Here is an 11,993-nt window from a genome sequence, read left to right as displayed (position 1 = left end):
TGACACACAAATTTCACGCAACAAGTGATATCATGCACAAGTCACTCATAGTTTTCAGATCTGAAAAATATCTGTTAAATTATGGGTTCATTTGATATTTTCAAAATTGATTTCAACTGTTGTTACGAAATTTGTGATGTTTTTACATTTTACACTAAAGTATGCACCTCTGTTCAACTAATCCTATGTTCATCTAAACACTAGTGTTCTGCTAACAAAGAAAGAGGGAATTAAAACTTTAGTCAAAATTCTTATGTGTTCAAAGGCAGGTTGAGAATCCTCAATAGGACCAAAACAACTTTGTCAAAACACATTAAGAAAATAAGGTGTCAAAATTGTCCTAATCATATGTGATGTGAGATCTGGTAATAAAACATGGACAAATGTGGCCAGATCTCTCAAAACATTACTTCAAAATGATTCTGGATTAAGTTTCCTCTCAGTGAGTATTTCTATACTTGTGAATGGGAAGGGCAAAAAGGGAAAAATCAATAAATCTCAAAGTGCGGTTATCTTAAAAACCTTTGAATCCAAAAGGAAAAAGGGTATAAGCACGAAACACTTCTGAGGTCAAAATTGGGGTAAACAGTGGTCATCATGCAACTGAGTGCTTTCATCAATCCAGGAATTGTTCAGGTAACTACGGCATCTCCAGTGATTGTCCTTAAAAGAAGAATTTACAATCAATTGACAAGAAAATGACCCCAAACAATGGTCAAAATAACTTGAGAATGATATGATCATGAACACATTTGTAAAGCTGTCAGATCCTTTTGTTGATTTTCAAAACTTCCTTTAATTTTTCTAAGGTGTTTTTCTTCTTAATAAAACCAGATATATATTACTTTTTATAATATATTCTGTACTTTTACTCATTTTTTTATAGTAAAAGTTCATCTCTGGTCAGGATGTAATTTACTTGTTTTTGTGTAAAATTACTATCCTTAAATCTGATCAAAAAGGAAATGGCACGCATATCAAGGTCATGTTAAGCTCAAGTTTGATTATCACAGATCATAAATTGATTGCAAATTAATTTCGAACTACTAAGATACTCATGTTCTAGTTCAAGTAATTAGACACAAAATGAGCAGCTCTAGTAGAAATGTTTTCATCATCTGGGATGCTAAACCAGTGTCTGGAATAATGGACATTTGGCAAAACCATTGAACAAAATTTCTGTAGACAACTGCTGGCAATTTAATCTTGATAATGTACATCTAAAATGTATTTTGTTAAGAATAGCATCTCTGGTGCTCAACAGATGTTGGATAAGACAAAATCAAATTCTACATCTGAACAAGCAGATGCTAACATTATTTGGCAAAGGTTAAAACACTGCTGCACTATCAGTTGTTGCAATAAAAGTCTTCATTCCATTTGCTACCACTGTTGTACCTAAAATGTTGTTGTATCTCAACATCTGCTCTCTAAAGTCTGTCCACTGCTGATAGTCAACCTCTGCTCTTCAAAAACACTGATGTTTAAAATCATTGTTTCATCCTCTGATACATCCACTGTTTCATTTCATTACCGTTGTAACTACTGATGATTGTTCCATCAGTAGTTGTCAAAACAACTGTCCTCCATTAGTTACCATAACATCAGGGGTTGGCACGTGGTCAGTTTTTAGCCGTCAGATCATTATAACCGCTCCCACATCAGCATTCACCTTTTTCCTAAATAAAACCCTGCCCTAACACCTAAACAGGGTTTTACTGTCGAATTGAATTCCAAAGTTCTCTTCTCATAGCAGTTTCCCTCTCATAACTCCAAAAACCTTCTTCGATCTTCTTCATCAAAAATGACGAAACCAAAATCGAAAACAAAATCAAAACCATCATCTTCCTCCACAACAGCAGATGCCACTCAAATGGCCGCTGAAACCACGGAGATTCGCTACAAAGCTCCACACAACTATGTGGGTATACTCACAAAACCTACCGATAACCACACTTTCGACTCCATCATTGACATCTTATCTGCGTCAAAGTACAAAAGTTTGATAACAGCAGACGCTCCCATTTACCTTGATACCCAGAGAGAGTTCTGGAAAAATGCCACCCTTGAAAAACAAGGAGACATCATCACCGCCATCAACTCCTCGATACAGGGTAAGAAGGTTCAAATCTCTCCAAAATCCATTTCTGAAATCTTTAAACTCGATGATTTGAAAGGAAAAACCTCATTTACTAAAGACAAGTTGAAAAGGGATTTCATGAACAGGGGCTATGCAGAACAACCGAATAGGGATACTCTACAAAAGGGTTATTTCCCTTCTGCACCCAGATTTTTATTTCACATACTACTAATGTGTGTTTCTAATAAAACAACGTCTTTTAATGAAATACCAACTAAAATTCAATGCCTAGGATATGCAATTTTGAACAATGAAAACTTTAATTACTCCCAGGAAAATTTTTGATGATTTGGTAAAGAACGTTGATAATAAGGCATTTCTGCTCTTTCCAAGATTTCTAAGCTACTATTTTGAACAAAAATTTGTAGAGAAAGATGCAGATTTGCCCAAACAAGGTGTCTCTTTCAAAATAAACTGTTTAACAATTGAAACATTTTCAAGAATGATGACACCAATAAAGTTAAAAGCAAAGGTGCCTTAGCAGGTTTTTGAAACTGCCACTGATCCTTAGGCAACCTCTGCTGAGCCCACTGCTCCAGGTGATCAAAGTAGCACACCCACTGCTTTGAAACCCACACCTGCCACCAAAAACACAAAAAGAAAAACATCCAGAAAATCCACCAAACCCACAACAAAGGCATCTCTAGAAGATGAGATCCTAGAGACAATGCCAGTGACAGCACAAAAGTCACCAATAACCACTGCTGTTACTTCCTCACAGCAGTTGGAAGAAAGATCTCAACCCCAGCCTCAAACTCCTCCTGCATCCTCACAAAAGGATCAGGTTGTAACCACAGGGACACCAAATTATGAAGCTCTGGATCCACTCGGGTCTATCTTCCACAGTCCTGATCCCAAGGACATGTCTCTTTCAACACACATACCCTCACCAATCATAACGCCACAATCAATAATACCCCTGTTGCATGCAGTTGTTATTGCACAGACACAAACCAGTTCCTCTCTATCACCCATTACTGAGAGTATACCTCCACAAGTGACTGGGTCTATTGCTTATACCTCTGCTATCCCAGCAACAGCTGAGGAGGTTACACCCCCTGAGTTACAAGTAACTCTCGGTGGTAGTTCAAGTGGAGCAGCAACTACAACTGATGGATCAACAGATCTTCAGTTGGACAGTTGTTTCATCAATAAGACTCCCTTGAAGGCAATTTCTTCAATGGCAACATCGGTAACCACCAGTGAGTTGATTCTAACCACCGGTACCATCAAAGGTTTATCGAGTGCTGAAGAAAGAAGTCCCCAGTACCAAGAACAAGGGGCATCAATGGACGATTTTTGGGACTCTGTTCCAAAGTCACACATTGGTACAACCACCACTGGTGGGGATTCAGATGATCCTACAAATGTAGGTGATGATTCAAAATATCAGGAATTGACGAAAAGAGTTGACAAACTTGAAGATTCAGTTACTGAGATTAAAGATATGGTGCAAGAGATTTTGAAAGCTCAGAAAGCACAGGCTACTGCTGTTCCTGCTCAAGCACCTGCACAACATGCATTTGCTGCAAATGAGCTTTGGAATATTTTCCAACCAATGCTTGAAAAACAGCAACACATGGCTGATCAAAAGCATGCTATTCAAGTACAAATGCTGACCAACATGGTGGAATCAAGGTTTAAAGACACTCAAGCAGATATCAAGGCTATAAAGGCCAGTATACAAAAGACTGCCCATGGTGAGAAAGTTCCATCTACCATCTTCTTCATGGATACACCCCTTGCAGATAATGCGAAAAAGGGGGAGAAAATCAAGCTAAGAAAGAAAGGAATTGAAGATGGGCTGTATATTGAACCAGAAGATACATCAGTAGTTACAAAAACAGCTGATACAAAATCTTCAAATCAAATAGCTGATACATCAGTAGTTACAAAACCTGCTGTCAGTAGCCAAACACCTGCCTTATCATCAACACACACACCTCCAACACACACCACTCCATCACATGCCATCACAACCACTGTTCCACCTCCATCATCTACAATCATATTACCACCACTGCCTCCTGCCATAAAGCAGAAGACAGCAGATGTTACAACATCTGCTGTAATGACAACAATGATTGAAACACCAGTTGTTTCAACCACTGTCAGTCAATCACAATCTCAAACCACTGATCCACCCAAAACATCATCAGCCTCCCCTACATTAAAAAGGAGAAGGGTTTTCATTCCTGATGATGAGTCACCACCACCACCACCATCACCACCATCAAATACTGTCTCACATCTTCCATCCCCTGCTCAAAAGCAGAAGACATCTGCTGACATATCAGCAGTTGTAATGACAACAGCAGTTGAGACACCAGTTGTTTCAACAGCTGTTAGTCAGCCATCCACCACTGCTCTCACTTTTCCTTTATCACAACCAAAGCTCCTCAGTAGAAAAAGAAAGCCAATCACTGCCAATGAAGGGATACATGATCCAAATGCTGCAAAGTATCCACTGGAACTTGAAGCCATTAAAAATGAGATGAGGCAATTTTATACAGAAGAAGATTCTTTAAAAATAAAATTCTCCTCACTCATAGGCTACATGGCACCAGAAGATATGAATGATTATCTCAAAATAAAGGCAAGGCAAGCAAAAGTAAAAGCTAAGGTTGAAAGTGAAAATGAAAGTCTAAGCGAAGAAGGCATTGCTAAAAGACTGGAGTTCTATCTTTCAAAGGTAAAGCAGATAGAAGAATTTGCACAAGAGTTAAACAAAGAAAAGGCTGATCAAAAGAAGAAGTTAAGAGAACAACTTCTAGCCTTCATCATGAATGAGAAATTCTATCCTGCTGAAGAACAACAGTTTAAAGAATGGCCATTAGTAGCTTTAAAGCATGAGGCAGAAAGGATTCAAAGAATCAAGAATGATCCTTCAAAAAGGAAGAATGCTCCAAACTGGAGCAAATACAAAAAGCTCATTGTTGACCTCACTGCTGAATACAAAGGAAAGAAAAAGGAGCTGGTGGATGCTAAGATGGACACTGCTGAAGCCATATCAAAATGGTCTAGGCAGCAGACTGATGAAGCCTATGAGAGGCTAAAGAAAAGGAAGAAAACTGTTTCAGATGCTTCAAAGAAAAGAGAACAAATGATGAAGCTTAAACAGAAAATTGAAAACCTCAAAACAATGTTAAAATCAGCAGACAATCCTACTCTTGTGTCAAACCAAGATAAAGGTAAACAGCTGACTGAAGAAGAGGTCAAAGAAAAAGAAGCGGAGTATCTCAAGGACACCATCTTAAAATTGGGTCTGAAAGAAGACAGCTCATCAAAGCTTCAAAACCTTCTTAAGAAGGTACTAAACAAACCTGCATCTCCAAACAATGCAGAAGACAAGACAGAAATTGAAAGACAAGAACTTATTGAACAAGAAACTACAGTAGGCATAGCTGCAGCAGACAAAGTCATTGAAGAAGCTTTCAAAAGAATGTCTGAAAGTCTGCATGTCTTTTCAAGGCCATCTTCCCTCAACTCATCAAAGAATAATACTCTCCCAAGAAACCCATTTGGCTTAAAAATACTAAAGTGGATATCTGATCAAAAGACCCATGTATTGACCCTGGTCAGAGCCAATGGCGAAGTGAAGTACATATCAAGGAAAGAAGCACTAGGCCTAAGTGTTGAAGATTTGCAGGATCTCCTTGAACTTTCACTGTGTAGGGATGAGGATGACCAGAGTGCAAAGGAATTTGAAGCTGAATTTAAGAATCATGCAAAGGCACTCTTGATGAGTAATAAAGGTCCTGAATAATGAAGGGTTTTGGCATTATCTGTTCCAGGGGGAGATTGTTGGGATTGAACCCTAACAGAGGAACAGATAATGTAAAGCCAAAACTGGGTCACATCAGTGGACTATCAATAAGCAGCAGTTTACTCTTTGCTTTCCCCTTGACAGTGGTATTCTAACAGCTGATGAATCTTAAGTGCTGCTCACTAAAACAACTGATGAACTAAACACTGATGATACTCTAAAAGACTGCTGAAGACAAACACTGTTGCTCTATCTACTGTTGTTTTCTAAGTACTGCTGAAGACTCAAGCACTGCCCACTCAAAGACTGATCACCTTTGAAGAAAGCACTGAAGTTCAACATCAGTGCTCAGGCTACAACAGTTGAACGTTAAGCAGTAGTTATCCCTAGTTTGCATTATACTGATTATCAGATGTTGTATATCAGTAGTTTGTATAGAACAGTGTTTATTGGTTGTTAGGTCGTTAGATGTCACTATCATGGTGACGTCAGCCAAGATGCTTCAGTTGTTTGGACTGCCTATAAATGTAACAGTACCCTGTACTGTTACATTTGATTGACTGAGTAGATTCTTCTTCTTCAGTCCAATCCTTTCATCTTGTGCAACCAACCTTGGGGTATCTGGCTGAGGGGGAGCTTAGTTTCTGTAAACATGCTGTAATCATTTGCTTTGTATTTTCAATCATTCAACTCAATGAAAAGCACTTGTTTATCAAACTATTTTCTTCCTTGATTGTGTTTACAAAGTTTGCTACTAATTTCCGCTGCACTTACATCATTTCATATATTCTGAATTTCATACAAACAAGCACAATCATGAGAGCCTCGGATCCGAACAAAAGGAGGTTAACGGGGCTTAAACGTGCCAAAAATGGGACAAAATACATGTTTCTGAATTGCAGGGACTGAAACTGCAATTTCTGAACTGTGACCCTCAGGCGGGGCGCGTAAGATCCCATGTATATCTTACACGGGCCGCGTGCCCTCCCCAGACCTGCAAAATTGTTGCAAACAGCTGTTTATAGTTGTTATACACCTCAAAACCCATTGCAAATGGTATTTTCAAAATAAGGGACTGAAACAATGGGCTCTAATGGTTTTGCAAAACAATGGGTACACATGGACGCCCTAGATCGAAGCACGTTTCTCGATGAACGATCCTAACGGTTGTGCCATGCCTATAAATACCCAACCCAACTTCATTCATTTCCCACATTTAATCTGATTCAAAGCTTTCTAAGTGGAAGTATATACTTCTTACCTGAAAGCGAATCGGGTTAAATCTTGCGGGGACCTTCTGTAAGTATTCTTTCGCGTTTTTCATTCGTTTTAGCGTTAAAGTCAAACTGCGTTTGACTTTCTGCATTGACCAGTTTATGGTCAATGCGAAGTTCGTTTGAAATTCATAACGTGAGCGTAATCACGATGGTTATAGTCCCTAGTGACTATACCTACTGATTTCCACGTTCTCTAGGCTCAGTGACGAGTCGTAGTTTCGGCCAAAATGCGTTTTCTCACGTATTTTTTAACCAAACTACTCTAGAGTATTAAAACCATTTGTTTTAATACCAAACCTATTTTCTAACTTTACTAAACATGTTTTAGCATGTTTAGCTCGTCGCTTTTAGATTTGTGCTTGTCTAGGGTCGTAAAGGTAAGCGATCTAAATAATCGCTTATACTTTGGAACCCGACCCATTTGGTCGATCTTTAGGATCCAACCAAACACATTAGGTGACCATAGTTGTATAGGGAATAACCTTCCGAGGTTATACCTTATGGTCACATCGTTTAAATAGTTGTATGATAAGTAGTTCTTATGCCTTAGGTAAATTACCAAAATACCCTTTTTACGCATAAATTCATATTAAGCATATGTAACATAAATTTTGACATCTAACCTGATTTGGCAACAATATTAAACATTTTAAGGCATATCTTACTTGTCATATCTTACTTGTCATAAGCTACCTAAACGGGTCGTAATGGGTCATAAGCACTTAGGTTAGGTTTCATTTTAGTATGTGGGCTTTGTTTAACCATGTCATATGAGTTCCAATACTCATTTGGTTTACGAAACCTCATACTATCCAATCTCCCGATTAGGTCCGGTTATTTATGTAATTATCTATATAGCGTGCCGTTTGATTCCGTGATCCCTCTAGCTTTGCTTGGTTGTTGTTCAAGACTTCTAAGCACCCTCAAGTGAGTACATAGACCCCTCTTTTACTGTTTTTCAAACTTTTTGGGGTGAAACACATGTGCCTACTTGTTATTTTCGTGTTTTCATGTTTACATATCATATACTTGCTATGTTCACTAGTACACTATTAGTACATGATTTCATTATGTTTTTGCTATGTATGCCCATTGTGTGCATACTTAGTACATCGTTTTACATGACATTTTATGCTACGTATGTTCGTTTAGCGCATACTTAGTGCATTGTTTTACATTACATTTTCATGCTATGTATGTTCATCATACTTAGTACATTTGTTTTTCATCACATGCTTACATTTTGGGTATGACATTTGGTTTGTTTAAGTGGGACCATATACATTCATTAACTTTGATCACGCGGCTTCCTTAGTAGGTAGTGGTACCATAGGAATTGACAACTCCCGTTCCTGACATCCTGGGTATGTTTGGATGGAAGGAATGACCGAATTCGATTAAAACATTTAGACAGATGGACCTTTAATTTCGTTTAGGGGTTTATCACCACAGTCACAAGGCTTGAATGTATGCATTTTAACAATACCGCATAAATGTTTGTATTCAGTATAGCATGCATTTCCACAAAACATAACATTGATTTAAACCACGTTTTACTTCAATACATTGTTTTGTGCATTTTTACCTATGGTTAGTTGATACATATATCACTTGCCATACATGACATTTTGTTTACACATTACATGATTGACTTTTGACATAAACATTTTGACATGGTTATCACAATGACATTTGACAATTGGTTTAGACATGGGCAATTTACATTGGTGGTTTGTTTGGGTAAGGGATTTAAGTAACGAGACGTGTGTAATGTGATACAAGCATGGTGGATACGTCGCTGGTACTTCCTATATATAAGTGCTTGTATTATATGTAACAACCCTCATTAAAAATTACTATTTCTTATGATTTATTGTCCAAATAGGAAACCCTAATTAAGATCCTCAAGTGATTCTGCACAAACCCTAAAATTTTCAGAAAAATCAAAATTAGGATCAGGGCCCCTAAAACTCAGAGGGGGGTATTTCCTACTTAATGATTATCCACATAACTCGTTGTAGAAATCTAATTGGTCAAAACCGTCGACTCACCAAGGCTAGTTGGACACGTGGCTACCCTATGATAGGATATGATCCGTCGCGTCACACGAAGCCCATAGGTGACCCCGTCGCGTCACGCGAGGGGGGTCAAAAATCGTGTATAAATAGAGGACATTGGCAATCGAATTTTGGCACTAAAACGACGATAAAATTCGCTCTGTACGCTAAGTTATGGTCCGATCACTCCAAAAACACACAATCACTAAGTGCTGCTACGATTTAGGGTATTAATTCGATCGCTATTACGATTCAACGTCCGATCGATTGAAACTATCCAACGATTGTTTGAGTGCTACTCAAATTGAGTTTATACTTTGTTATTCGTCGTGATTTCGACTTGAATATTTGAGTATTATCCAATTTCGGACTATGCTCTGTTATTCGTTGTGAATCCGCTGAATTGTTAAGTATTGCACTTTGTTAATCATTGTGAGAGTTTAATCTCGTGAATTGTCGTAAATGCTGTATTGGTTATTTACCTAATTTCGTGTGCATTAGATTATTAGGCTTATCAGTAGGTTAAACTTTATCCCATACCCTTACAATCAAAGAAGATAAGCAAACCGAGCAAAGCAAAAGCAAAGGTGAGTTCACAAACTTTCTACAAGGCACGGCCATCCTCCAGAGGTAGGATGCCACTCCACTAATCTTCGCACACCTGCCTGTAGGGCCGCGATACGATACGATGCGATACGATACGATACGAATACTAACCTTCGCACACATGTCTGGGAGACCGCGATATGGGCTAGTAAGCCAGTGAACCAACTGTGAATTCACTCAACTTTGTTGTTGACTCGTTGTTACATGCCTTGCAGGTCGTTAGATCCCTAGCTTAAGGAGGTTGCACAAGGAGGCGTGGTCGTTGTGGGAAAACTTATATTAAAACTTATGTTTTGCTTCCGCTGTAAACTTAAACTATGTTTTAACACCAATTGTATTGTGTTGGATTTTATAAATAAACTACATGCTTGTTCAATATGATTGGTGGCTATGATCCTGGGCATGTCACGCCTCCAAGGCGGGGTGGGGTTTTGGAGGGGTGTGACATTATATTACATGTCGTAGCGTTATTTAAATCATTCAATTTGGATTTACACATTTTTACACAAATAACATATTTTTTACAAAACATTTTTTTACAAAACAGTTTGTTTTATACAAATTCTTTTTACTTGGTTATTCATTTAACCTTACTATCATTCTTTTAACTATACATATCTATCATCGCTTTTCAAACGATTTATAAAACAAAACATTTTACAAGGATCATGACTGATTTTTGTTAAACAACTTTTTCTAAACTTATAAGTCATGAATCCTAACTCAATAAAACCTATGTACTCGCCGGTATTTTTATGCTGACGTACCTATTTTCACATGTGTTTCAGGAGATGATGCATAGGATTGATCAAGATACACATAGGCGAACTTGGGCCTTAGTGACATTAAAAGATGCAAGACTAGTTAATTTTGTTATTCTTCTTTGTTTGTTAAGACATTGTAACTCTTTTTATTAATAAAACAACATTTCAATTTTCCATGTGTTATGAAACAATGATTCTGTTACAACACTCCCCGATGATTCCGCCACGTTTTGTTGTTTTACGTGGTCGGGGTGTGACACTATGGGCATGTAAACTACTTAACAAATAACTAACCAACCTAGGTGATCATAAGGTATAACCTCTATAGGTTATTCCCAATGCAACTATGATCACTAAACATGCTTGTTCAGACCCTAATGATCGACCAAACGGGTCAGGTTCGAAAACTGATTTGGTGCCAAAATAAAGTTTTTTGATACCTAAAAGTAGTTCCGTCGCAAAATGCGCATAAGTACGCATTTTGACCAAAACTTTGACTCGTCACTACACCTAGTCAGCGTGGTAATCAGTAGGCATAATCGCTAGGGATTATAACCATCGTGATTACAATCACGTTGCAAAGTTCAATTGAACTTTGACTTGAACAATTGATGGTCAAAACCGAAAGTCAAACTGTTGGTCAAACAGTTTGACTTTGAGCTCTAAATAGATGAAAATCACTACTAAGCCATGAAAGAACACTTACCGTAGTTCCGGCGCAAAATGCGCATAAGTACGCATTTTGACCGAAACTTTGACTCGTCACTACACCTAGTCAACGTGGTAATCAGTAGGCATCATCGCTAGGGATTATAACCATCGTGATTACAATCACGTTGCAAAGTTCAATTGAACTTTGACTTGACCAATTGATGGTCAAAACCGAAAGTCAAACTGTTGGTCAAACAGTTTGACTTTAAGCTCTAAATAGCTGAAAATCACTACTAAGCCATGAAAGAACACTTACCAGGTGTTCAAAGGCTAGAAGGAAGGTTTTAGACCGAGGTAGGTGGCTCCTTAGCAGGGATTCCTCCACTTAGAGTTCCAAATTTGAAATGAGCAATGAACTAGTGAAAGGTGGGAGGTATTTATAGTTTTTGAGATGTTTCAACATCTTGCCATGTGTGTTATGTATTGCCCAAGCAATAATTTGGAAGGCACTAAACTTGGTCATTAAGGTCTTAAAACAATCAAACTAAACCAAGGATTTCAGCTGTTTTGCTGAAAACAACTTTCTACCTAGATCAAGGGGTCGCGTGCCACGATAGTAAACCCAGGGGGTGGTCGCGTGACGCGAGGGGTAGGCTGCAAGTTTCAGAATTTGGCAGAAACAGCCCCTGCACACTCTAACTTGCATATTCGACGTATTTAACCTCCGTTAAG

Source organism: Helianthus annuus, chromosome 13, assembly GCF_002127325.2.
Source record: "Helianthus annuus cultivar XRQ/B chromosome 13, HanXRQr2.0-SUNRISE, whole genome shotgun sequence".
Classification (NCBI taxonomy): domain Eukaryota; kingdom Viridiplantae; phylum Streptophyta; class Magnoliopsida; order Asterales; family Asteraceae; genus Helianthus; species Helianthus annuus.
The sequence above is the reverse complement of the archived record's forward strand: the minus strand, read 5'-3'. Positions refer to the sequence as shown.